The sequence below is a fragment of the Crinia signifera genome, chromosome 6 (assembly GCF_055691185.1).
Source record: "Crinia signifera chromosome 6, ASM5569118v1, whole genome shotgun sequence".
NCBI classification, from domain to species: domain Eukaryota; kingdom Metazoa; phylum Chordata; class Amphibia; order Anura; family Myobatrachidae; genus Crinia; species Crinia signifera.
This window is the reverse complement of record NC_139222.1, coordinates 269522281-269545903: the sequence shown is the minus strand read 5'-3', so window position 1 is coordinate 269545903 and position 23623 is coordinate 269522281. Positions and strand designations below refer to the sequence as shown.

At 48.7% G+C, this 23623-nt stretch overlaps 1 pseudogene; it reads left to right on the top strand.

Moving 5' to 3' along the window:
* Nucleotides 1–3423: 3423 nt before the first annotated feature.
* The window catches only part of LOC146009770 (N-alpha-acetyltransferase 15, NatA auxiliary subunit-like), a 41283-nt pseudogene continuing 21083 nt past the window's right edge, over nt 3424–23623 (top strand).

The following is a 23623-nucleotide window of genomic DNA, read 5'->3' as shown; positions in this document are numbered from 1 at the left end:
TAAACAGCTGAAGAAGGTTGTATTTGCTTATTTTCCCTTTCTTGTAAAGCCTTGTTCTGTTTTATTGATGAAGTAATCACCAGTGAAATTACCACTGGGATTTGGTTGTCAAACAAATTTTGATCAACGCTGTTTTCTAAGATCCCTGGTACATGTAGAAATATCAGGTCCAATCCCAGATGACAGAAAAAGCGTCTTCTGCGCAGGGAACCTAATTTGCATTTCATTTAGCTGTGATGCTACACGGAAAGCTATTAATGACTTCTAACTGCATCTCACTAATAAAACCTGAGCAGCATGATTTGGCAGATTTCTCTCCCTGTCCGGGCTTCTGATTGTTTCTCCAGAAAATCGCTATCAGTGGTATTGCTGCTCCTCCACAGTCACATATGGTACATCTTAGGAATTATTAAAACATTGTCCTGCAGCTTATGGTCTGTTTTCTCTTAAACCAATTTTCTTTTTGTTATTTTATTTTACTGCTAGCAGTTATTCACAAAGGGGCTTGTGTAGTTTCGGACATACTTTTGTTCCTAGTGCAGACTCAGCCACATCTTACCGTTGTGATTCCTTGTGCTTAGGGCAGTGATTTCCAACCTTTTTCAACTCATGGCACACATTATATAATATATAATAACACATATATTATATTTGTTATTTCCAGGAAAACATAAAATTACTAGGTGATTCATTATGCCCTACGGGCGCTCTTCACACCGGCGTAAGGGGCTGCGCCCCCTTAATTTGTGAACGTTTGTATATGAGAAATATGGTTAGAATTGTATGAAAGATGCCTGTATTGCAACTTGAGTTATAGGTGAATTGTGTTAAATAGAGAGCATATGATCTGGAAGGGGGGGTGTATTGTTTTGTTTAATTAAAAAGTGGTTACAGACAGGGGCGTAGTGCCAAAATTTGCAGTGTCTCCTCCTGCTGGGTGGGAGTTAGGGGTCATGAGAGTAGGAGGCTGGGCTATGAGGCATGATAGGGGCATGTGGGCAACACAGCATCAGCGACTGCCCAGTGGTGGAAGTTATTGTTCAGGAGAACAGGAAGCTGGGTAGTGATAGGGGTGTGTGGGCATACGGGGGACTAAAGAGGAGAGTGGGGGACACTGTGCAGCTTCTGCCAGTGGGTGAGGGTCCAGCGTGGCAGCACAGGAGTACAGGACGGTGGCCCTGAGTCAGTGTCTCCTCCTACTGGGTGGGAGTTAGGGTGCATGAGAGCAGGAGGCTGGGCTATGAGGCATGATAGGGGTATGTGGGCAACACAGCGTCAGTGACTCCCCAGTGGTGGAAGTTACGGTTCAGAAGAGCAGGAAGCTGGGTAGTGATAGGGGTGTGTGGGCATACAGGGGACTAAAGAGGAGGGTGGGGGACACTGTGCAGCTTCTGCCAGTGGGTGAGGGTCCAGTGTGGCAGCACAGGAGTACAGGACGGTGGCCCTGAGTTAGTGTCTCCTCCTACTGGGTGGGAGTTAGGGTGCATGAGAGCAGGAGGCTGGGTGGTAAAGCATGATAAGGGAATGTGGGCAACACAGGGTGAGCGGGTCCCCACTGACGGAAGTTACGGAGCAGGAGAACAGGAGGCAGGGCAGTTAAAGAGGTGTGTGGGCATGAGGGGTAGTAAAGGGGAGCATAATTCGTGGGAGGGGGGGTTGCGGGGGCCGCGTATCACAGGAGGGGGTGCGGGGGTGCCGTGAATCGCGGGAGGGGGCGCGTGAATCACGGGAGGGGGAGTCACGAGGGTCCGCAAATCGTGGGAGGGAAGGGCCACGAATCGCGGGAGGGGGGGCGCGGGGGTCCGGGGGGGGGGGGGTTGACACTCACCTACACCATGGTGTACCATGGAAGGTGAGCGTGTACTGTAGTCCTGCCTGGGCGGGGGGAGGTGATTTCAAGGGGGTGGTGGTGTGTAGAACACTGGTCTTTTCCCTAGGGGGGGTGGGTTTGTGTATCCTGCAGGGTGGGAACGTTATAAATATAGAACACTGGTTTTTCCCTAGGGGGGGCGGGTTTGTGTATCCCGCTGGGCGGGAATGTTATACACACAGAGGATGAGTGACAGATCTGGCTAAATATATAAGAGATGTCCTTTATATAAAACACATTAGTCCCCACAGGAATAAAAAAACAGACATTGGCCTCCACAGGAAAAAAAAATGACCTTATAGAAAAAAAAACCAAAGACATTGGACCCCACAGAAAAAAAACAAAGACATTGGTCTGCACAGAAAAAAAAAAAGACAATGGTCCCCACAGAAGATTAATGTAATGCCAGCACTAGGCATGGAATGGGTTAAACATCCCAGGCTGTGTGTGTGACCCTTGGGGAGCATGTGACTCGGGGATCCAATAAGGTGCTTGGGAATGGCAGAGTTAGCTGAATATTGGGTCATGAAAGGGAGGAGTTTTCCTCTCTTTCCTGCTGAAATTTTGGTGAGGGGACTTTTTTCCCTGAGCTCCCACTTGTCCTAATTTAAGGAACCTTTCCCTCTGCTAGGCCATGTCTTCACGGTCCCCGCACCCACGGCATTCTGCCAGGCTGCCTACCCGTTTTGCTTCTGAGGATGCCCAGCTGCCCGCTGCCGCGCTTACCGCGTGGTTGCCCGCGGCAACGGCATCCGCGGCAACGGCATCCGCGCCTCCCTCAGGTCAGCGTGTGAGGAGGGCTGTGTCTGCTAGCCCCTGCCCCCGGGCTGCGGCTGCGGCCTCCTCCGGGTCGGCTGGTGGGCGGGTGGGAGGGGGCCTAATGCTGCCTCAGCATCCCTGGCCCCTGCTAGGCATCGGCGGGGGGGTCCCGGGAGGGGTGAAGCTGCGGGGCCACAGAGGAGTGTGTCTCCTCAGTCTGATAGGGGCCTCATTCAGAGCTCCCAGCCTGCTGCTGGGGCTCGTAGGGCTCCGCTTGCGCGCAGGCCAGCCAGGGCGCGTGGAGGTGTGGAGGCACGGCGGTATCTGGGGTTAGCGAGGGATTCCCCACCAGGGTCCCCGAGGCCACATAGGCCCACTTTGCTGGGCACTAGGTCCCGGCTTGCCGCAGGTGACGCTGCAGGTGGGGGACATAGGGGTTCTGGACATGCTCGGAGCAGAAGCTCCGCCCGCGGTGGTCGACATGGTCGACATGGTCGAAGGACTGGTCGGGGCCCTGCTCGGGATCTGCCGACATGGCCTTTGACCCCGAGGCCCTATCTGCTGCTTGGTCCTTGGTTGCTGGGGCTCTGGCTCCCCTGGTGCAGGCAATGCCTCGGGACGCGGGGGGTGACAGTGCTAGTGGGAGGTCACCGGCTTCGGCCAGTAGGGGTGTCGCCCGGGGTTGCTCCCAATTCATGCGGGCCATACAGGATAGGGGGGCGACACAGTAGCGGTGATGGGGGGGAGGTCTGCCCGTAACCCTGACACCGTCGAACCCATAGGCGGGGTCCCTCATGCCGGGCCTCAGGCCGCTCAGCCCCGTCCCGGACGAGTATGATACTGCCATGAAAGAGGATTTCCCTGACACTGACGATGTTGTCGGCGAGGAGGTCGGCACGGCTGACGATGCCGACACGGATGATGATACCTGGGCTGCTCAGCCAGAGTCGGCAGGTGAGGCCTCTGATGAGGAGGGGGCAGGGTCTGATTCTGAGGGGTCGTAAGGTAGTTCCCAGGGCACCCGATCTACCTCTTCTTCCTCTTCTTCTGCCGGTGGGTCTGACCACGGCAGCACGGCTAAGGCCCGCAAGCGGGCCGCTAAGTACGCTAAGAAGGCCGCGGGGCACTTAGCGCAGGGGACAAAATGAAGGAAAAAGGCGGCCTTATCACGTAGGGAACGCAAGAGGCGTAACCTTCCCGGAGTGGTGCACTGCGACTACACGGCAGTGTTGAGGGGCCTTAGAGTGAGCTGTAGGGTTAAAATTCAAAAGGGGGATTTTGTGGATGTTTTTAGCCTGACGGAGGAGTCCAAGAAGGCGTTCAAAGAGGCCAAGGGTAAAGGGGGGATAGGGGCGGAGGCATACCGCTCCTATGATAATTGGTTGGCAGATTTTTGCGTATTCGCAGCCTGCTACATGGAGGACAGGCCTGAGGAGCATATGAATGTCATAAGGTACATCCATATGGTCCATGACATGCACCTCAAATAAGGTGGCGCTGCTTGGCGTACCTACGATGAGCAGTTCCGACGCAAGCAGGATTGCTTGCACATATTGGACATGGGGTGTACGGACATGGAGGTGTGGATGGAAGTGGTCAGGGTCCATCTGAGTGCAGTCGAGGTTGTAGCGACAGCTGCTGCCGCGGCCGCGGCCCCCTCCAATGCACCCAGGGTTCCCCCGGGCACCCCGCAGGCGCAACGTCCTGCGTCTGGGGCCAGGTCTGCGGGGACAGGGCAGGCAAAGGGGAAATGTTATGCTTATAACAACTCCTCTTGCCAGCTGGGACAGAAATGCAGGTTTAAACATGTCTGCATTAATTGTTCCGGGAACCACCCAGCCTCCGGCTGCTTTCAGGGCGGCTTCCCCGGTAGAGGGGCGGGCACAGGTTCCTCCTCCAAGGCGGGTCCCTCCGGGAACCCTCGATAGGGCTCATACCCCGGTTAGGGTCGAGGCGATGGCCGGCTGGCTTAGCCGATACCTGGATAGGGGGACTGCAGAGTTTTTGTTTCAGGGTTTTAGTCAGGGGTTCCAGTTGCCAGTTCAGGGCGTAGTTAGAGGGGGCTCCTTCAGAAACCTGCAGTCTGCTCGTTCACTCCCTGATGTGCTAAGGGAAAAAGTGGACAAAGAGTTACAGTTGGGGCGTATGGCCGGCCCCTTTGATCAGCCCCCAGTAGATGGCTTGGTTATCTCCCCGGTAGGAGTCGTGCCCAAGAAGGTCCCTGGCAAATTCCGCCTAATTCAACATCTGTCTGGCATGCTGTTCAGTGGCTTATCAGTCATTTGACGATGCTCTGGCTATGGTTAGGTCATACGGTACAGGGGCCCTTATGGCTAAGATTGATGTTGAATCCGTGTTCCGGCTGCTTCCATTACACCCCAATGCTTTCAGGTTAATGGGCTTTCGCATAGGAGAGGAGTATTTCATCGACAAATGCTTGCCGGTGGGGTGTTCGGTATCCTGTGCCTTTTTTGAGAGGTTCAGTACCTTTTTGCATTGGTGTGTGGAGCAGTCGTCAGGGGAGAGCGGGATCGCTCATTACCTTGACGACTTTCTGTGTGTGGGGCCGGCTGGGTCCACACGTTGTGCGGCCATCTTGGATAGCATCCGTTCTCTTTTCCATCAATTCGGGGTTCCGATTGCGGAGGAGAAAACGGAGGGCCCTGTCACGTGTCTCTCCTTTCTGGGGATCCAGATCGACTCCGTGCAGGGGCTTTGCTCGCTACCGCGGGATAAGGTCATGAAGCTTGGGGAGGCCATAGACGTTTGTCGCCGAGCCAGAAAAGTTCCATTGCGTCAGGCTCAGTCTTTGCTGGGGCAGCTGAATTTTCGCTTGTAAAGTTATCCCTATGGGCAGGTTGTTTTGCAGAAAGTTGGAATGTGCCACTGCTGGGGTGACCAGAGCGCATCACCTAGTCCGCCTGTCGAGTGAGATCAGACGAGACCTTAAGGTTTGGGCTGCATTCCTCCAGCATTTCAACGGTGTGCGGATCTGGTTGGCCCCGGTAGTGGACAACCTTCAGTTACAGCTGTTCACTGACGCCGCAGGTTCCACTGGCTTTGGTTGTTTTTTAGCGGGTAGCTGGTGTGTTGCTCCTTGGCCCCCTGGTTGGTTTGAGTCAGGCCTGACGCGAGACTTGCTGCTGTTGGAGTTGTTCCCCATTATGGTCTCCATGGAGATCTGGGCACCTCGCCTGGCGAACAGGAGTCTGCTTTTCTGGTGTGATAATTTAGGGGCGGTTCACGCCATTAACAACCAGAGGGCCAAATCGCTTGTTGTGTTGCGCGTGTTGAGTCACCTGTTTCTCCAATGTTTGCACTTCAACATATTGTTCAGGGCGCGACACGTGCCTGGGGTCAAGAACGAGGTGGCTGATGCCGTTTCTCGCTTCCAGTGGCAACGCTTTCGGGAACTGGCCCCCGATGCTGACTCTGCGGGGGTTCCCTGCCCCTCTTCTGTTTGGCAGGTGATCGGGCCGGAATGGAGGGGTTAGCCGAGTCCTCCTTGGCGCCTGCTACCCTTAGGACATATCGGCAGGCCTGGACCGAGTGGGAGGAGTTCTCTGGAGGGGCCATGAGTGCAGGTAGGCGGGGGTACAAGTGCTTGTCATCCTTCCTGTGGCATTTGTACAGCTCTGGCAGGTCCAGGGCAGTGGCATCCCGCTATTTAGCAGGGATTTCCTTTTTCTGTAGGCTTAAGGGCTATCCTGACTACACAAAAAGTTTCTTAGTTACCAGAGCAATGAAGGGCTGGTCCCGTGTTACCCCAGTCCCCCGGATGCCCGTCGTCTTATAGATGTTTCCATGCTCCCGGCCCTGATGGATGAGGTGGGTCGCTGCGCTGACTCAGTGTACGAGACCCTCTTATTCCACCTGGCTTTTTCTTTGGCATTCTATGGGGCTTTCCGTGTATCTTAAATTGTGGCGCCGGCTAAGTCCAGGGAAGCGGTCCTTTTGTTGTCCGATGTGCGATTAGATTCTGGGACACTATGGGTATGGCTTAGGCAGTCCAAAACAGATCAGGCGGCTAGGGGTAGATGGTTATCATTAGCGCCCGTGAGTCCGGAGGGGGTCTGCCCGGTGGCTCTTGCCTCGCAGTATGAATTGGTGCGGCCACCCCGCGAGGGCTCTTGGCTCTTGCATTATGACGAGTCCCCGGTGACTCTTTACCAGTTTTGCTGGATGTTGCGTCGCTGTTTGGCAGGAATGGGTCTCTCCACTCGGGAGTTCGGTACCCATTCCTTTCGCATTGGGGCGGCCACATCTGCTGCTGTGGCCGGGCGATCTATTGGGGACATTAAGGCTTTAGGGAGGTGGCGCTCTGCTAGCTATAAGAAATATATTAGGACTCACCTCCTGCCCTGAGCGCGCTGTGCTGTCTTGTTTGTTTTGTTTGGATGCTGAATGATCCTTTGTTACCCCTACCCTTGTCCTTCCTACTCGGGGATTAGCTACGCTCTGCTGTTGGGCCAGCGTCCGGAGTTTTCTTTTTGCCTGACCTGACGGACTGAATTTACCTTTAATTCGGCTATAGTCTTAATTAAGAGTCCCTCAGCAGGTCCAGTAGTTTTTTCTCCGGCCGAGTACACCTTTCATTCCGCATCCCCTTCCACGTATTGTTACCTTCAATTGTTTGTGACTCTTCCCTCTTGTATCCTGGTATGTCTTCAATTGTGATTGAAGCATGTCTCCGGCACCAATACGTGCCACAATCAGAATATTACAAATTTTTTCTTTTTTGGCAGATCCTCTAGTCCAATAACATGTCCATTCATATCAATACAACCTTACTAATGGCTTCTTTTTTCTTCTCATTTTTATAGGTGTGGGGTCCAATAGGTTAAAGGTGTGGGTAGTGGGTCACTCTTTTATCTATTGGGCTGCTAGGTTGATTGCCTCTGGGGAGGGGCCAGAGTTTCCTTGCTCTCAATCCATTAGGTGGTTGGGTGTTAGGGGAATGACTTGGGGCGCCCTGAAGTCATTCCTTATGGTGAATGTTCGCAGGTTCGGTGTGCCCGAAGTCCTGGTGCTTCATCTCGGTGGCAACGACCTTGGGAAAATGTCCCAATTGAGATTGCGGGCCCAGATCTTGAGTGATCTGGAGGCCATTTGTGCAGCCTGGCCACACTGTAGGTTAGTGTGGTCTTTTATTGTGCCTCGTATTTGTTGGAGAGGGGCCAGAGATGCTAAGGCGGTTGACGAGGCCAGACAGAAGCTTAATTCGGCTGTTGCCAGGTGGTTTTTAACGGCCGGCGGTGCTGTTATACCTCATACACGGATTAGGTTCAAGTGCCGTCACCTGTTTAGGCATGATGGGGTTCATTTAGTTCCAGAGAGGCTGTTTATGTTTCTGGAGGATCTGCTTCTGGTTGTTGCTACGGTGTCTTAGGCTGGTGGCGGGGCTGTACCCTGGGATCAGGGTTCATGCCTTGGCGGGAAAGAACGGCAGGTTAATAGTTTCTTAGCCTTCATTACCCGTTTATGCAACGTATATAGATTGTTTTCGGTGCGCTCGCCTATTCATTGACTTAGGCCTTTCGCTCGATCTCCCGCTCGGGGGCAGTGAGACCACCTGGCTGGGTGGTTGTCAATGTAGTAGGTCAAGTGGATACCGCTTGGGAGGGTAGTTTGATTACGTATGCTGAGTTTGGGGGTGGAGTTTAGTTTAGTAGCCATTCTTTCTTGGCCACCATTTATTTAAATTAGTTTAATCAAATCAAAAACTAGCTTAAATATTCAAATAATAAATCAGCTAACAATTTCTGCCAAACCTATGTCTCCGAGTCTTTATTTCAGGTTTTATGTTAAGATAAGTAAGTTAAGGTTTAACATGCTAGAGGTACACACACATGAGGTGGTAGGATGTTTAGATTAATGTAATGCCAGCACTAGGCATGGAATGGGTTAAACATCCCAGGCTGTGTGTGTGACCCTTGGGGAGCATGTGACTCGGGGATCCAATAAGGTGCTTGGGAATGGCAGAGTTAGCTGAATATTGGGTCAGGAAAGGGAGGAGTCTTCCTCTCTTTCCTGCTGAAATTTTCCCGCCCTCCCTTCCCTGTAATAATTGGTTTTAAATGGGGATGGGGGTTTCGGGGTGTTTTAATCGCGTTGGCTGATAGGCGGGAAAGAACGGCAGGTTAATAGTTTCTTAGCCTTCATTACCCGTTTATGCAACGTATATAGATTGTTTTCGGTGTGCTCGCTTATTCATTGACTTAGGCCTTTCGCTTGATCTCCCGCTCGGGGGCAGCGAGACCACCTGGCTGGGTGGTAGTCAATGTAGTAGGTCGAGTGGATACCGCTTGGTAGGGTAGTTTGATTACGTATGATGAGTTTGGGGGTGGAGTTTAGTTTAGTAGCCATTCTTTCTTGGCCACCATTTATTTAAATTAGTTTAATCAAATCAAAAACTAGCTTAAATATTCAAATAATAAATCAGCTAACAATTTCTGCCAAACCTATGTCTCCGAGTCTTTATTTCAGGTTTTATGTTAAGATAAGTAAGTTAAGGTTTAACATGCTAGAGGTACACACACATGAGGTGCTAGGATGGTCAACATAGAAAAAAAAATAAAGACATTAATGCTAACCATTATGCCATCCGTGCTGCCAAATGATAACAATCTGTTCAAAACTAGTATACAAACTCCATACTGTAAGCATAGGAATTTACTAATCGCTCTATTTCATTTCAGTAACTTGAATGAATATAGGATGTTTTGTTCCCTTTATCACCCATGTAATATTGATGCAAGAAGGCAGAAGGATAATCTATTCTGAGAAGATAGTTACTTATGGCAGGATGTATAATGGTAACATAACTACTGTTATTTCTACCTTACACTGACAGGAAATGCAGAACACCGACATTAAGAACAAGGACGTATCCAATCAGCATCGAACAACTGACCCATGGGATCCTAATTCTAAGGCATCGCTTGTTGGGATTCATCACGTTAATCTTTACTTAATTCAGAGCATATAATGAAAATGTTCAAGGGCTGAGCTTTTAATCAGTACAACAATATAAAGAAAGACTGCTGCACGTGCTTCAGCCACTTTCCCCCTCATCACCAGAAAACACTATACTGAAAGTAAACCTGCCTTCCACACTGGTATAGCGGTGATTTTACACCTATAGCTCGACACCTACCATAATTGCTAACATTAAAGATCCACTGCAGACGGCATGCCTAGGCAAATGTGGGAGGTGGCTCAATATATGAGAACAAAAGCAATGGTATAAAATACAATTACAAGAGCTGCCGCCACATCATGCAGTGTAAGGGGAAGAATGATGCTGTTGCACATGCCCTGTGGTAGCAACTTCTTCTGCCAAGTTTGAGGTGTGTGGGTGTGAGCAGTCAGTTTGCCCCCCGTCACTAAAAGTTCCGTGCCCCCCCTCCCCTCCTTCGTACAGCACTGCCTGCCGCCTCTGGGTCTGTACTGTTGCCTGGAGCGGAGGACTCCCTGTCTGCAGTCTCGATGCTCCTCTTGCTACTGTCGCAATTTAAAAGTCTTTTGCAAATTGGCCTCTGCATCATAGCAGTGGTTTAGGATGCTTCTGCCTCCTCTAGCATTCTGAATAACTGTCTGCTGTGATGGGGCGGCCATTTTGTGAGGGACATTTCTAATGGCAACGCAACAGGAGCAGCGCGGGACCACAGACAGGAAGATCTGCAGGTCCTTGGAACGGAGAAACAATAGCCACCGCAGGCCCCCGGCGCCCACACTTAATAAGTGCCTCCAAGCCACCGCGGTGTCTGTGGAGCTATTGCTATGCCACTGGTTGTGAGTCCTCATTCAGTGCACTGGACCAGAGAGCAGCTACCAGGAAGAAGAAAAGGGAGCCTTACTATGAGGTGGGAGAATGCTTAGAAAGTGCAGTACTGGTTCTATTAACCTTTTCCTGACCACTCTTTTTTATTATTCAAATGTTTGATACAGCCTATACTATAGACCAATGGTATGTATATATATATCTGTACCCCTGGGGGTATGCTGCAGAACTGTGGCGATACTTGAAAATAATATTGGTAATGGCAAAAGAAGAGGAAAAAGCCTCCCAATGATGGAAGAAGTCTCCCGGTCCCATGGAGATTAACCATGTTGCGTCACTTCTGAATCCATCTGCAGCGTCCTCAGGGTCTCCTCGTGCTTTTGCCCAATCAGCAATCCACTGGTCAGACAAAGAGGGATATGACTCCTACCCGCACACTGCTCCTCCATTACTCATTAATGCACGCATATCGACACGCATACCGCTCACTTCCATTCCACACTGAATGTGTGGTGTGAAGAATATGGAGGAGTCAAGGATAACTCCTAGACAGTCCAATCATGGGCTAGAGAAGATGATTGTGCAATCAACAGATAATAAAATAGTTGGAAGTGAGGTTATAAGGGAGGGGTTGAAGACATATTTAGTTTAAAAAACCCTGGTATACCAAGGAAGAGATGGTTGAGGGACAGTTGGAGATATGAGTGAGGAGGGAGAGGTCTGCGGTGGAGAGGTAGATCTGAGTATCATCAGCATAGAGATAATATTGGAAGTCAAAATAGCGGATGAGATCATGAAAATAGGTCATATAGAGTGAGAATAGGAGAGGCCCCAGAACAGAACCTCGGGGACACCAACCATTATGCCCCTTTCAGACCGCACTTTGGAAACGGTATATTGCCGTTTTTTTACCGTTTTAAAACGGTAATCTGTGCGGTCTGAAAGGTGCAGATCCAATTAACTGGTTTGAAAATACCGTTTTTTCAAACCGGTTAAAATGCAGGGTCCTACCCGTTTCAGACCCGGTATTTAGGGATCAAAATCGGGTCTGAAACGGTATTTAGGACCCGGCCAATGAGCTGGGTCCTAAATTCAGTGCAGTGAATATTTAATGAACTCTCATTAAATATTCACAGCACTGGAGCCGCCCCGCGCCCCCCCTCGCGCGTGTCGACCCCCCGCGCGTGTGTTGACCCCCCCGCGCGTGTCGACCCACCCCCCCGCGCATGTCGACCCACCCCCGTGCAGCCGGTACCTCCGTTGTGGATCCCGGCAGTGCAGTATGGTCGGAAGCACTCGTAAAAAAAAGTGTCTTTCAGAAAATGGCTGCCCCATAGGAAAACCCTTTTAAAAAAACTGTCTTTCGTATGGGGGCAGCCTGTTGCACGCCGCCGTCCGGGAATCCCTGCACCCGGACGGACGGCGAAGGCAGCGTCATCTGACGTGGCGGATGCAGCGTCATCTGACGCGGCGGGGGACGTTGCCGGGCAGCGTCCCAAGCCTCACTCTGAGGCTAAGCGTTGGGGCGTTGCTTGGCAACGTCCCCGAACTTCCGCCCGGCGGCCGGGAACGCGCGCGCCTGACGTCAGTCAGGCGGCGCGAAGTTTAAATAAATAGCCGGCGTCTGCTGGGCACAGACGCCGGTTATAGCTTTATTGCTCCCCAGCAGACTGCTGTGCCCTCCAGTCCTCTAGGTGCTTGCTCCTAGATTCCCTGGCTGTGGTTCTCCACTGCAGCCTTCCTGGGTCTCCCAGCCTGTCAGCTGGTGTCCTCCAGTGGATCTGATTGTTCCTGCTTGTCCCGGGTCTCCTCTGCTGAATTCCATCCTCAGCCTGTGAGCCTGCAGCGGACCCACTTTCTCCATCGTCCGTGGGTCACGTAAGTGCTCCAGTGGAGCCCAGGTCTTTTCATTCTTGGTTCCCTGGCCCTCCGTGGCCGAGCCCCTCCGTGGGATTTTCTTTGGTTACCTGTCATTTGCCTCTTTGTCCCCGTCTTTCGGGACATGTTCCCTTGCCCCCGTCTGTCATTAGTATTCTGTTTAGGCAGGAGTGTCGCCTCTTCATCCAGATCCCTGCTTTGGGAGTCACGGTCCCGCTGGTGTGTTGTTGGGGACTCCCTTCTATCCGCTGGTGTCTGCGACTTGGTCGCACTCCCCGTCTTGGCCTGGTGCCGGCAGTTAGGGGCCTTTTTCCAGTTAGGTCCATTAGTCAGCTTATCCTCTTGAGATACCCCGTGGCGATCGCTTACCCCTTGTCATCACATAAGACCTGGCTGCATCGGGGTCGGAGCGGGCTTAACTCGCTCCGTCGGACGCGGCGGCCACAGGTGAAGCCTAGCTCCGCAGGGGTTTGCCATCTGCCTCGGGGACTCAACAGAGAGAGTGTAGGACCCGCTGTGGCCGTCCTAACCGGCGGTCCCGGCTGCGGGCTCACGCCTGATTACCTCGCCTTCTGGAACCCGTTGTTATTTCCTGCGCCCAGGCCAGGGCATCGTAACACAGCCATTTTCCAAAAGTCACTTTTCTTATAAGAAAAATGACTTTCGGAAAATGGCTACCCCCATACGAAAGACAGTTTTTTAAAACAGGTTTTCCTATGGGGCAGCCATTTTCTGAAAGACACTTTTTTTCATAAGTGCTTCCGACCATACTGCAGTGCCGGGATCTGCAACCGAACTCAGGTACCGGCTGCACGGAGGGGAGGGGGGGACGAGGGGGCTGCACGGAGGGGAGGGGGTGGAGGGAGGCGGTGCTGAAGGCTGCACTGGCTTTGACCCTGTATTTGGAAAGTTTCCAAAAACGGGTCTGCCAGTGTCAAAAAATCGGCACTTAAACGGTAATATACCGTTTAAGAGGTGCGGTGTGAAAGGGGTTTTACCTGGCAGACCCGTTTTTAAAAAACGTTTTCAAATACAGGGTCAAAGCCAGTTATGCGGTCTGAAAGCAGCATTAGTGGAAGTGGGGGTAGATGGGACCATTAGAGTAGACCGAATAAAAATGTCAGAGATATAGGTGGGCAGCTAGTAGAGGACAGACTACCATAAACCAAGTGAATGGTGGCTTTCCAGGAGTAGAGGGTGGACCAACGTGTCAAAAGCAGGAGAGAGGTAGTGTCCCTTGAATTTATCAGCAAAGGGATCACTGCTGACATTTGTGAGTTTTGGTGGGGCAGGAGGGGATTGAACTGGTCAAACAGGAATTGTGTGGAAAGAAAGTAAGCTGGTTCTAAAAAGAATGTGCGGAGTTAAAATAAATGTGATCATGGAGTTTAGAAACTCCAGGGGAGAGAGATGGGTCAGTAGTTGGAGAGTTTATTGGGATTCAAGGTATTTTTTTGTTTTTTTTTGTTGATATGTGGCAAACTCAAGGGCAGAGTGAGGAGGGAAATCAAGGAGTTGGTGGGCAAAGGAGAGAGCTGAAAGTCTTGCAGAGATGCCAGAGGTTTGAGGACCGGGAGGAGATCACATTTTTGAAAAACGACTGTTTGGAGAGGTAGAGGGCAGCACTGTATTATGGCAGCATTAATTTGAAATGAGTCATCCTTAGAACATGATTCCCTGCACTGCACTGGAAACCTGGGGGGACGACCATTGCTTATTGTATGCTGTGAGCAGGAAAGCAATTACCTGTGCAGACTAGGTGGCCCAAGGAGAGGACATTGTAAACTATGCCTTTTGTTTATGTCTATATATATAGATTAGTTAACCCTTTGAGTGCCAATGTTGCTGTGAGGAATGTGCAAAACAACTGCCGAAAATGCCAGCATTGCTCACAGCGACTTCTCTTTTTTTTGGCGTATCATTTAACTCGACTTTAATTAATTGACTTCAGATTATTTGCCGGCAATAACTAAAGTGATTCGGATTCCTCGAATACGACCCTCTGGATATTTTGCACATCTCTTACAGCAATGTCGGCACTCAAACGGTTAAGGATTCTGTAAGGGCACCCACAAAGGAGAGCATACACATACAGCCTACTAACAAAAGGGTGTAATTAAATAGGAAAAAATTACAAAACCATATGTTATCTATTTTGATGTAATATTAATATTTCTTCAACAATCGCTAGGAGCTTCAGACTTCATAGAAATATACTTGTCATCTGTGTGCTGGCTAGGCAGGATTTGGGGGAATTTAGGACTTTTGCCCACTTTTAAAGTCTCCTCTCTGGGAGAAGCCCAGAAAGGAGACTGTCACCCAGGGCTTTCACTAGGAATTTTGGGGCCCAGGACTGATTTCCAGTCCAACTCCCCCCTCCAACTCCCCCCTCTCCATCTCCCTCCGCCTCATATCTCCCCTCCCTTCACTTACCGCTCGACTCCTGCTTTAGGTCCCGAAGCACAGGCTTCTTCAATGCAGGATGCCGGCGGCCAATTAAAATGCAGCTGCTCTGATGGCTAACGGTACATGAGCACTGATTGGCTCAAAAGCCAGTGCAGCATTTTAATTGGCCGTCGGCGTCCTGCATTGAAGAAGCAGGCAGCACAGCGGAGGCAGTCAGGGGTGTGGGGTTGCAGTGGGCAAAATGAGCTGCCCGGGCCCTTCCATAGGCCGGTGCCCGGGATAGCTGTACCCACAGCACGCCACTGTCGGCAGCCCTGCTGTCACAAGCACCTCGGGGGTGGGGCCTGATGTAGACATCATCAAATAGCAAATCTTGATATCTGCGGGGGAGGGGAGGGCCTAAAATTATGCTATTTGCATATTTAGCCCCACCCACACCATGGAAAGCCCCAAATCGCAGTAATTTAACACTACAGCTGGGGAGACGCGGGGATCCTGCTGAATCCAGGTGGTTTGGCCACTTTTCCTGGCGGCCAGTGAGTGGGACCCGATTTCTGGGACCCTCCCAGGAAATCTGTGAGGGTAGGCTACCTTGAGTACTAGAGAGGGTGATACAATTATTGTCGCTAACCAATGAAAACTCAGAGATACCCACTGACGTCCCTGACACAGTCTATTTTATTCAAGACTCCCTTCCATTAGACCATGATACAATTTACTGTGCTGCAAATACCACTCCATAATATTACATTGCACTAGCTAAAGGTACATCACATTTAGCACAGGCAAGCAGAATTATGCCTTACTTATGTTTTATTCCCTTTGTAGTATTTGCTAGCACAACAGTTCTTCCCAAATGCATTGTCACCCCCTTTTTTATCACATCAGGACTCTTTCAATATTGTCAGCCACCTAGTCCTCGGCGCAGTCCTTTTGTCCTGGAGACAGTAAGCAACAGCTTGTTATTCTGTTCTTCCCAAACAATTTTTCGTGTCTTCAATAGACTGAAACACCCTTCTGTGTTCTCCCCGCAGAACTCATTTCTGTGCGAGTTCTGACGGCCTGGAGATAACCGGGTTCTGCTGACCTTCCCTATTATACATTAAAGACGAATTACGTCTACCGCAGGCCTAATAGCTGACATAAAGACATTGTTAAAATAAATATGTAAAGATAAAGTCTTTATCTGTATTTGCAGCTTAATATATAAAATATACTGAATTTTTACTAATGCAATGTTGTCTTTTCCCAATTTGATAGTTTTTCTTTTTTTCTTTATTACCCAAATAGCTATAGGTAATCTAATATCGTTAACGCTGTTCTGCTCCCAAGGGCTTATGAGCCTAAATTTGGTCGGTTTAACATCCCAAGTTCTAGCACGACGCAGCCAACGGCTCTTCAAGAACAAAGCTTTGTGCAAAAACGGAGGCTGCTGTGATAAACTAAAGCACAAGCTGCTAAATCGAACTTTAATATAGCATTAAATGAAAAAAATATAATTTTCGCTGATATGTTTACATCTCATGGGCATAATTATGTTAAGACGGTTAAGGCAGTGGATTTATTATTTTTTAAGATGTTTTCTTCTTTAAAATGGATTGAAAAAAAAACGAAATAAATTTCACTTTGTCGTCTACTTTGTTTTATATACCAAAAAGAAAATTGTAGCAGTTGTGCCCAAAATGAGGATTGTAATCGGTCATCTTAGACATTTTTATTGCTATTATACCCACCTTATTCTGTTTTGCACTATCCACGGTATTTGTTGCCTTGGAAACCATTGTCGTCTGCTTACAAACACAGAGTCATATCACGTTGGTGCAGATATACTATGCATTAAACATAACAAAGCAAGGAGGTGGATTGGCGAGCCACCAACCAGCTCATTGGCTGCCATTTGTCTTGTTGTATTGGGCAGCCAATTAATTATCTCTCATTAGTTAGAAGATCTTTCGTAGTCTTGAGTTATATGAGTGATTTTTCTGAATGGTCTGTACAGACTTCAGCGTTATTTTCTAAATGGTTGTGCTTTAAAATGTTATACATGAGACACACGAGGCAAACACTGAACAGTCAAATGATGGCATAAATAGAGAGGACAAATTAAATAGCAAAATAAAGTTTGAGGGTGGAAAGGATTCACTAGCTGGTGTGAATGGTTTCAACTGGTTGGCTGTGTGGCAGCAAATAACTGTCAGAGTTTTAAGACCACCCAGCAGGTCACATGTTCCAGGTCATTCAGTGGGACCGGCTATGCTGCAAGGAGCCTACACACAGGCTCCTATGCGGCTGCCCATATGCTAGTGGTGGGGCATGCTGTGGTAGGACCGGGTTGGCTGCACAACCGCATTTCAAGGTGAACACATACATTTCAATGTATGTACCAACACAACAATGAAAAACAAGGAACTGGTTTCGTCCTCCAATGTTTTATCCATTTCTTTATGTAGACAAGATCTCAAAATGAAGAACAACAAATGAAGTTCCAATTAAGTGTCATGTGTAACCGATACAAGGTATAGACCCTCTGTACTAACAACCAGTGCATATAAAGTAGGGGGGGATGTGCACCAGACTATTTTCCGTTTTGGTTTTGGATCTGGATCCCCGTTCAATTTTTGGATCTGGATTGGTTTTGCAAAAACTACCGTTCCAGAGGGACAATGTTCCTAATGGAATAGCCACCCAGGTGATAGGCCTGGGGTGTGGGCTACAGCAGGGAGGAGTTTGTACTATACTGTGACATCTGTATGCTGCAATGCTGTAACCGTGCTTGCCTATGCTGTTCACCTGGCATGCTGCTTACCTGCTACAAAAGACATTGGGCCAGATACACTAAGCTTCAAAAGTGACAAAATGGTGAGTGATCAGCCAATCAGCTCCTGCCTGTCATGTCACAGGCTGTGTTTGAAAAATGTCAGGTCGGAGCTGATTGCCTGGTTGTTTATCACTCTCCATTTTATCACTTTTTGAAGCTTAGTACATCTGGCCCCAAGACTTCATCTTATCCAGTGTTTGTGATTCCTTATCACAATATCTATCTATCTATCTATCTATCTATCTATCTATCTATCTATCTATCTATCTATCTATCTATCATTAAATACATTTTATATATATGTATATATTTGCTCATGGAAGTAAATTATTGTTATAGATCCAGTATATTATCTTTTTATTTAGAAGGTCTGTATTGCACAGGAAGGTGCCACACAGAGGTTAGGTTTTATGGCAATATCAGAATGAACTATTTACAAGGAGTATTAGCACCCAAGGCGGATTTGCCGAACTGCTCTCCTGCCACCCGCTCTCACATAACATTACAGTACGTGCCCCCATTTCATCATTACTTGTATTTGGACAGTCAGAAATAAATCTGAAAGGTTGTGGAAGTTCCAAGAATTGAATGAAAAACTCCTCTTGCTCTACAAAGCATGTTAGGTCTTATTCAGTAAGATAATGCTCTATCGCACAGGTTGTTACCGGTAGCAACATATTAGAATGACCTTCCATTTGCCTCAACATACTAAGCTATCCCATGCTGACAACGCAAGCGTGCCCAGGTGTATAGAGGAAGTCGTGTGACAACGGTCCTGATCCGTCTGTTTCTATGGCAGCTGTCGAGTAAGTCTTGGGCTACACGCACTGGGAAAATCATTTTATGGTGAGTGGCATACAATAATCAGGCCCAAAGAATCAGCAAATCATCTGTTATTTACAAACACAGCCCACAGAATGGCAGTTAGGGACTGATGGGCTGGTACTCCTCTCTCCAAGTGATACTTCGTTCTACATTGTGGGCCTTATTCTGATTCACTTGTTCGGATACATGTTCGCACGTATCCGACCGAACGAACCGCACACCCACACGGTGAGCGAGGACACACCTACAAGGCCACCGCCTCCATTCGGACGAACTACCACATAAGAGGGAGTGGCGTGGTAATGCATGTACACCACGGTGTGCGGACGGAACTCACAAAGTTTGCACGGTCTTTCAGCGTCCAAGCGGCCGGACAGCCGACCAAATGCCCTCTGGTGGAGATTTACCCGGCCCAGCACGAATCTGCACGGAACTCATGCTTCTAACATATTAAACAATTACCCAAAGTGTTTGTTCTTTATTACTTTCAATTAAATAATTTTCAACCTAAATTGCACTTTACATTTACCCTTACTACATTTCAATGTGTTTTTTAGTCTGTGGAATGTAGCACCCTCTAGAACAGTGTTTTTCAACCAGTGTGCCGTGGCACACTAGTGTGCCTTGAGCTGTTCTGAAGTGTGCCCCCAGATCTAGAGATGCCCAAACCCATTTACAGCCACCACCAGTTAAAATGTTATTTACTGGTCTCTTCTTTTCATGTAAAGGGCCAATGTATTTTATTTTTGCTACCTGTGGGGATCATTGTGATTGTTTTTAATGTGGGGGCCAATAGGTTTGTTTTTTTCCTGTGGTGGCCAATGTGTTTTGCCCTGTGGGGATCTTAGGGTGTGCCTGGGCAATTTTAAAGTCCTATTTAGTGTGCCACAAGGTAAAAAGGTTGAAAATCACTGCTCTAGAAGATAGTAGAGAGGATGTGATTGGTTTGCCCATAGCAACATCACATGTGAATAATACACATCTTATGAAATTTCCCCCAATGGGCCTAAACAGCATTGACAGATGCTAATGGAGGAATGTGCAGGACAGGCCAAAGTAAAGTTATCCAAAACAAGGGCAACAAACATGTCTGGTAACACATCAGTGACCTTTGAGTACATGTGTGTCATGTCATTAAATAATGGTTATGTTTGCATGCAAGTATGAGAGTTGACACATGTCGACTACTTTTGATTGTGGGCAGTACTGTGTTAACAGGAGAAACACTTATGTTTTAAGGGTGTACATGTAGTAATGGGGGGGGGAACGCACATGGATATAATAGATATGGATACAATAGATACTGTATGAATTTCTTTCTGGCTTCCGTGTGTGGGCTGCAATGACTTAATTCATGAAATCTCACCAGAGGTCTGCACGCCCTGCACTTATGGGCTACACCCATGTTTACGCCCAGTTTACACCCAGTTCTGCCCACTTTCAGACCACACCCATCGATACGCCCACATTGCGCCCATATTGTCCGACGGTGTTCAGAGGCCTTTTTTTAGTTGTAGCGTTCCGACCGAGTGCACATGTGCATTGCGTATGTTACGCACGCGCACTCAGCAGGAAAAGGCAATGCGAACGAATTTGTAGCTGTCCGACTCAATCAGAATATGTGGCCTATCTCCACATGCTTGGTGCAACACATCATCTGTAATAAGTGTCCTGTCTCAGTCTGCGCAACTCAAACATGCTTGGAAGCTAGTCTACTTTATACACCCAACACATTCCTATGACACTGAAGATACATCTATTCTGTGTTTCTGTATATTAGCCCCTATTTTATGGGCAGAGCAATCTTTTCGAGCTTGCACCCAACTGGGAGAAAATCAGGCAGTGGATAGAATTCCCAGATTTGTGCCCGCTCTTCTGCCTCACCACCTGTCCCGTTCTGCTCAGACTTTCCTTTGTCTAGAAGTATATTTCTTTCCTTGCTCAGTTATTCAGCAGAGGAAGTCTCATTTTCCTGATGGTAACGGGATTCTCTACCCTCCTGACACATTGTAGGAAATATGTATCAAATCTTGGAGAGAAAGAAAGTGAAGAGACATAGAAGCCAATCAGCGGACACTTGCCTACTTTTTCTATCTCCGGGAGAAGCCCTCACAGGAGACTCTCTGCAGAAATTCAGGTACGGGGGCGGAGCTTGTTGTCATCAAGCCCTGCCCCGTTACAGTAAATGCTGCCATTTGTGGCTCCATGGGGAAGAGGTGGGGCTAAAATTACATGGTTTAGGTCCTTTTAGCCCCCCCCCCCACCCCCTCTGAAGAGCAGACAGCGAATGCTGGTACTTGACCGGCAGAAGAGGGGGGTGTGGGAGCAGATGCAGGTGGAGGGGGTGTTTGGTAAATGTGAGAGGTGGGGGCTGTGAGGGGGACCCAATTTCGGGAGCTTCCCGGGCCATTCCAGCTTTACAGAAGGGTATGAGCGATAAAGTATTATACTCTAACTGCCCTGTTACAGGCTGATGTGGCATTCAACGAGTGTTCAGTGAGTTGCGTATGATAAATAAAACTGATTAGCTGGAGTACCAACTATTATTATTTTAAGGAGTACTACTTAAATGTAGGGCAGTCAACCTTGGCCTGCACTACATTCTGCAGCACCTGGATATGCCTGGTACATATGCAAGGGTCCTGTTTGTCATCTTCAGCTCGGCCTTCAATACAATCATCCCCAACACCCTCCACCCCAAACTACTCTGCCTATGAGTCCCTGAAGCTACCTGTTCATGGATTGTGGACTAACTGACTAAGAGTAAACAAGTTGTGAAAGTGGGGTAATTCCCTTCCCAAGTGTGGTCCATCAGCACAGGAGCCCCCCCAGGTCTGTGTACTCTCACCCCTACTCTTCCACCCCTGTACACCAATGACTGCACCTCAGAGCAGCAATCGGTAAAGATAATCAAATTCAGAGACGACACTACCATTATTGGCCTCAGCAAGGACTGGGTCAAAATGGCCTACAGACAAGAAGTGGACCGATTGGACCGATGGTGCAGCAGCAACCATCTAGAGCTCAACCCACTCAAATACGTTGAGATGGTAGTTGACTTTCGGAAGAAGTCTGTTGGTTTTCCTGCACTAACAATTTATGACAGTGTGGTGTCGCTAGTGGGCTCCTTCTAGTTTCTAGGAACCACAATGTCCCGGGACCTCAAATGGGGCCCAACACTGATACTATTGTTGGAAAAGCGCAGCAGAGGCTGTTCTTCCTTAGGCAACTGAGGAAGTTCAACATCCCACAGAAGCTTCTGCTCCTCTTCTACTCCGCGATCCTGGAGTCTGTACTGTGCTCCTCAATACTGGTCGGATACGGCTCCGCCAGCGAGAGAGACGCTGCCCAGTTCAGGGGGGGGGGGGGGTCGGGGCAGCGAGGGGGACTGGCGGTGATGTACCTGCCCTACATCATTTACACCTCCATGTACCTCTCCCAAATAATTTACACGTCCACCTACCTGTCCCACATTCTTTACACCTCCACTTACTTATCCCACATCAATTACACCTCCAAGTATCTATCTCACATCATTTACACCACTTACTGGTCCAACATTACTGTATTTAACCCATGTTTGAGCTTTTTGGAGAACTTCACCTGAAAGCTGGCATGCCTTTATTGGACAAATCATGCAATTTAAATGCCTACAAGTGCATAATTATTCATTGTGAGGGGTGTGGCAGAGATTCAGCCAGGTGCCTACCTTATAACTTAGATGTTCCCTACCTTTCCTTACCTGTTTATGGAGGTGTGCACAAAAAGTGAATTTCTTCTGAAAAAGCAACACACCTAAACTCCGCAGCATCAGGGTGTTACTGTGCACAGTCTTACAGATATTTTGTGAATTATATATTCCACTAAGGATCAACTCCTTCTTTTGCCCCTTAGCGGATAATATCATAAACTAATAGCGGAGGATTGTGAGATTTATCTTTCTAAGACTTTGGCTCTCTGTGCTTTAACTTGTTCTCATTGCATTTCACCTGGGGAGCCAGTGAAGCATGTTGTAAGTCATGGCATGCAGTTCCGTGGTTTCAGGAATATCATTAAAGCCTTGAGTGAGTCATCACCTGGCTCCCAGAGGTGAGCGCTCTCCGCGCAGTTTGCAGCGTTCCTAACTCTTCAAAGAAAATAGCACTCGCTCTCGGTGCATGACGAGAAGCAGGCTTAATTCGCTCTCCCTATTTAGCCAAACATATTTATTGGATTTGCTGTAAAGTTGAGGGCAGCGGTGCATGGAATGTTGTGATATAATTTTTTTGGAAGGTTATTTTATTTCACTGTTTTGTTTGATAGCTCCTCAAACGAGACAATAAATTGTGCGGAGCGTCAAATATTCCAGATAGATTTTAATTAAGGACGGAGTTCTGAAAACTTTTAAAACTGCAAATGCAGCACAGGTCTGGGGCCGGCTGCCCAATGTTCTATCAAAGCCACTGTAGATTAATTCTGCTATTATTGGGGAAGATGTATTAAGTCAGTGGCATAACTATAGCTCCGCAGCCCCCACGGTTGCAGGGAGGCGCTTAGCAAGTGAGGGCGCCGGGCTATTGTTACCCGCTGCCATCTGCCCTGGACCTGCTCTCCCAGTTTTTTTTTGGCAGTGCCCTCCTCCCTCCCTCCCCTTAACGCTCGGCATAATGCCGCTGCCGGTACCTGCCACATCTGCCCATCAGTCCCAACTCTCCCTGCTCTTCCGGCTCCTGCTAATGAAAAGTGAGAATTTAGAAAATGGCTGCCCCCATACTGCGGCGGCCTCCTCTAGCATCCTTAAAAACGGTCTGCTGTACGGGGCAGCCATTTTCTTAGTGTCACTTTTCATTAGCAGGAGCCGGGAGAGCAGGGATAGCCGGAACCGCAGACTGATGCACTGATGCGGCAGGTACCGGCGGCGGCATTATGCCGAGCAGTAAGGGGGGGGGGGGAGGAGGGCGCTGCCAAAATTAGCGGTGGGGGGAGGAGCATATTTAATAGTTAGGCCACTGTATTAAGTCTGGAGAAGAGATAAACTGGAGATAAACTGGAGATAAGGTAAAAGGAGATAAAGCACCAGCCAATCAACTCCCAACTGTCATTTTCAAACACAGTTCATTGGCTGCTGCTTTATCTCCTTTCACTTTATCTCCAGTTTTTTTCTTCTCCAGGCTTAATACATCTGCCCCATTGTTACCTGTGTTCTAAAAAGGGAATCTCATGCAGTGATAGATTATTTGATTTATTTATTTACAGTTTCTTATATAGCGCAGCAGATTCCGTTGAGCTTTACAACTGATGAGAA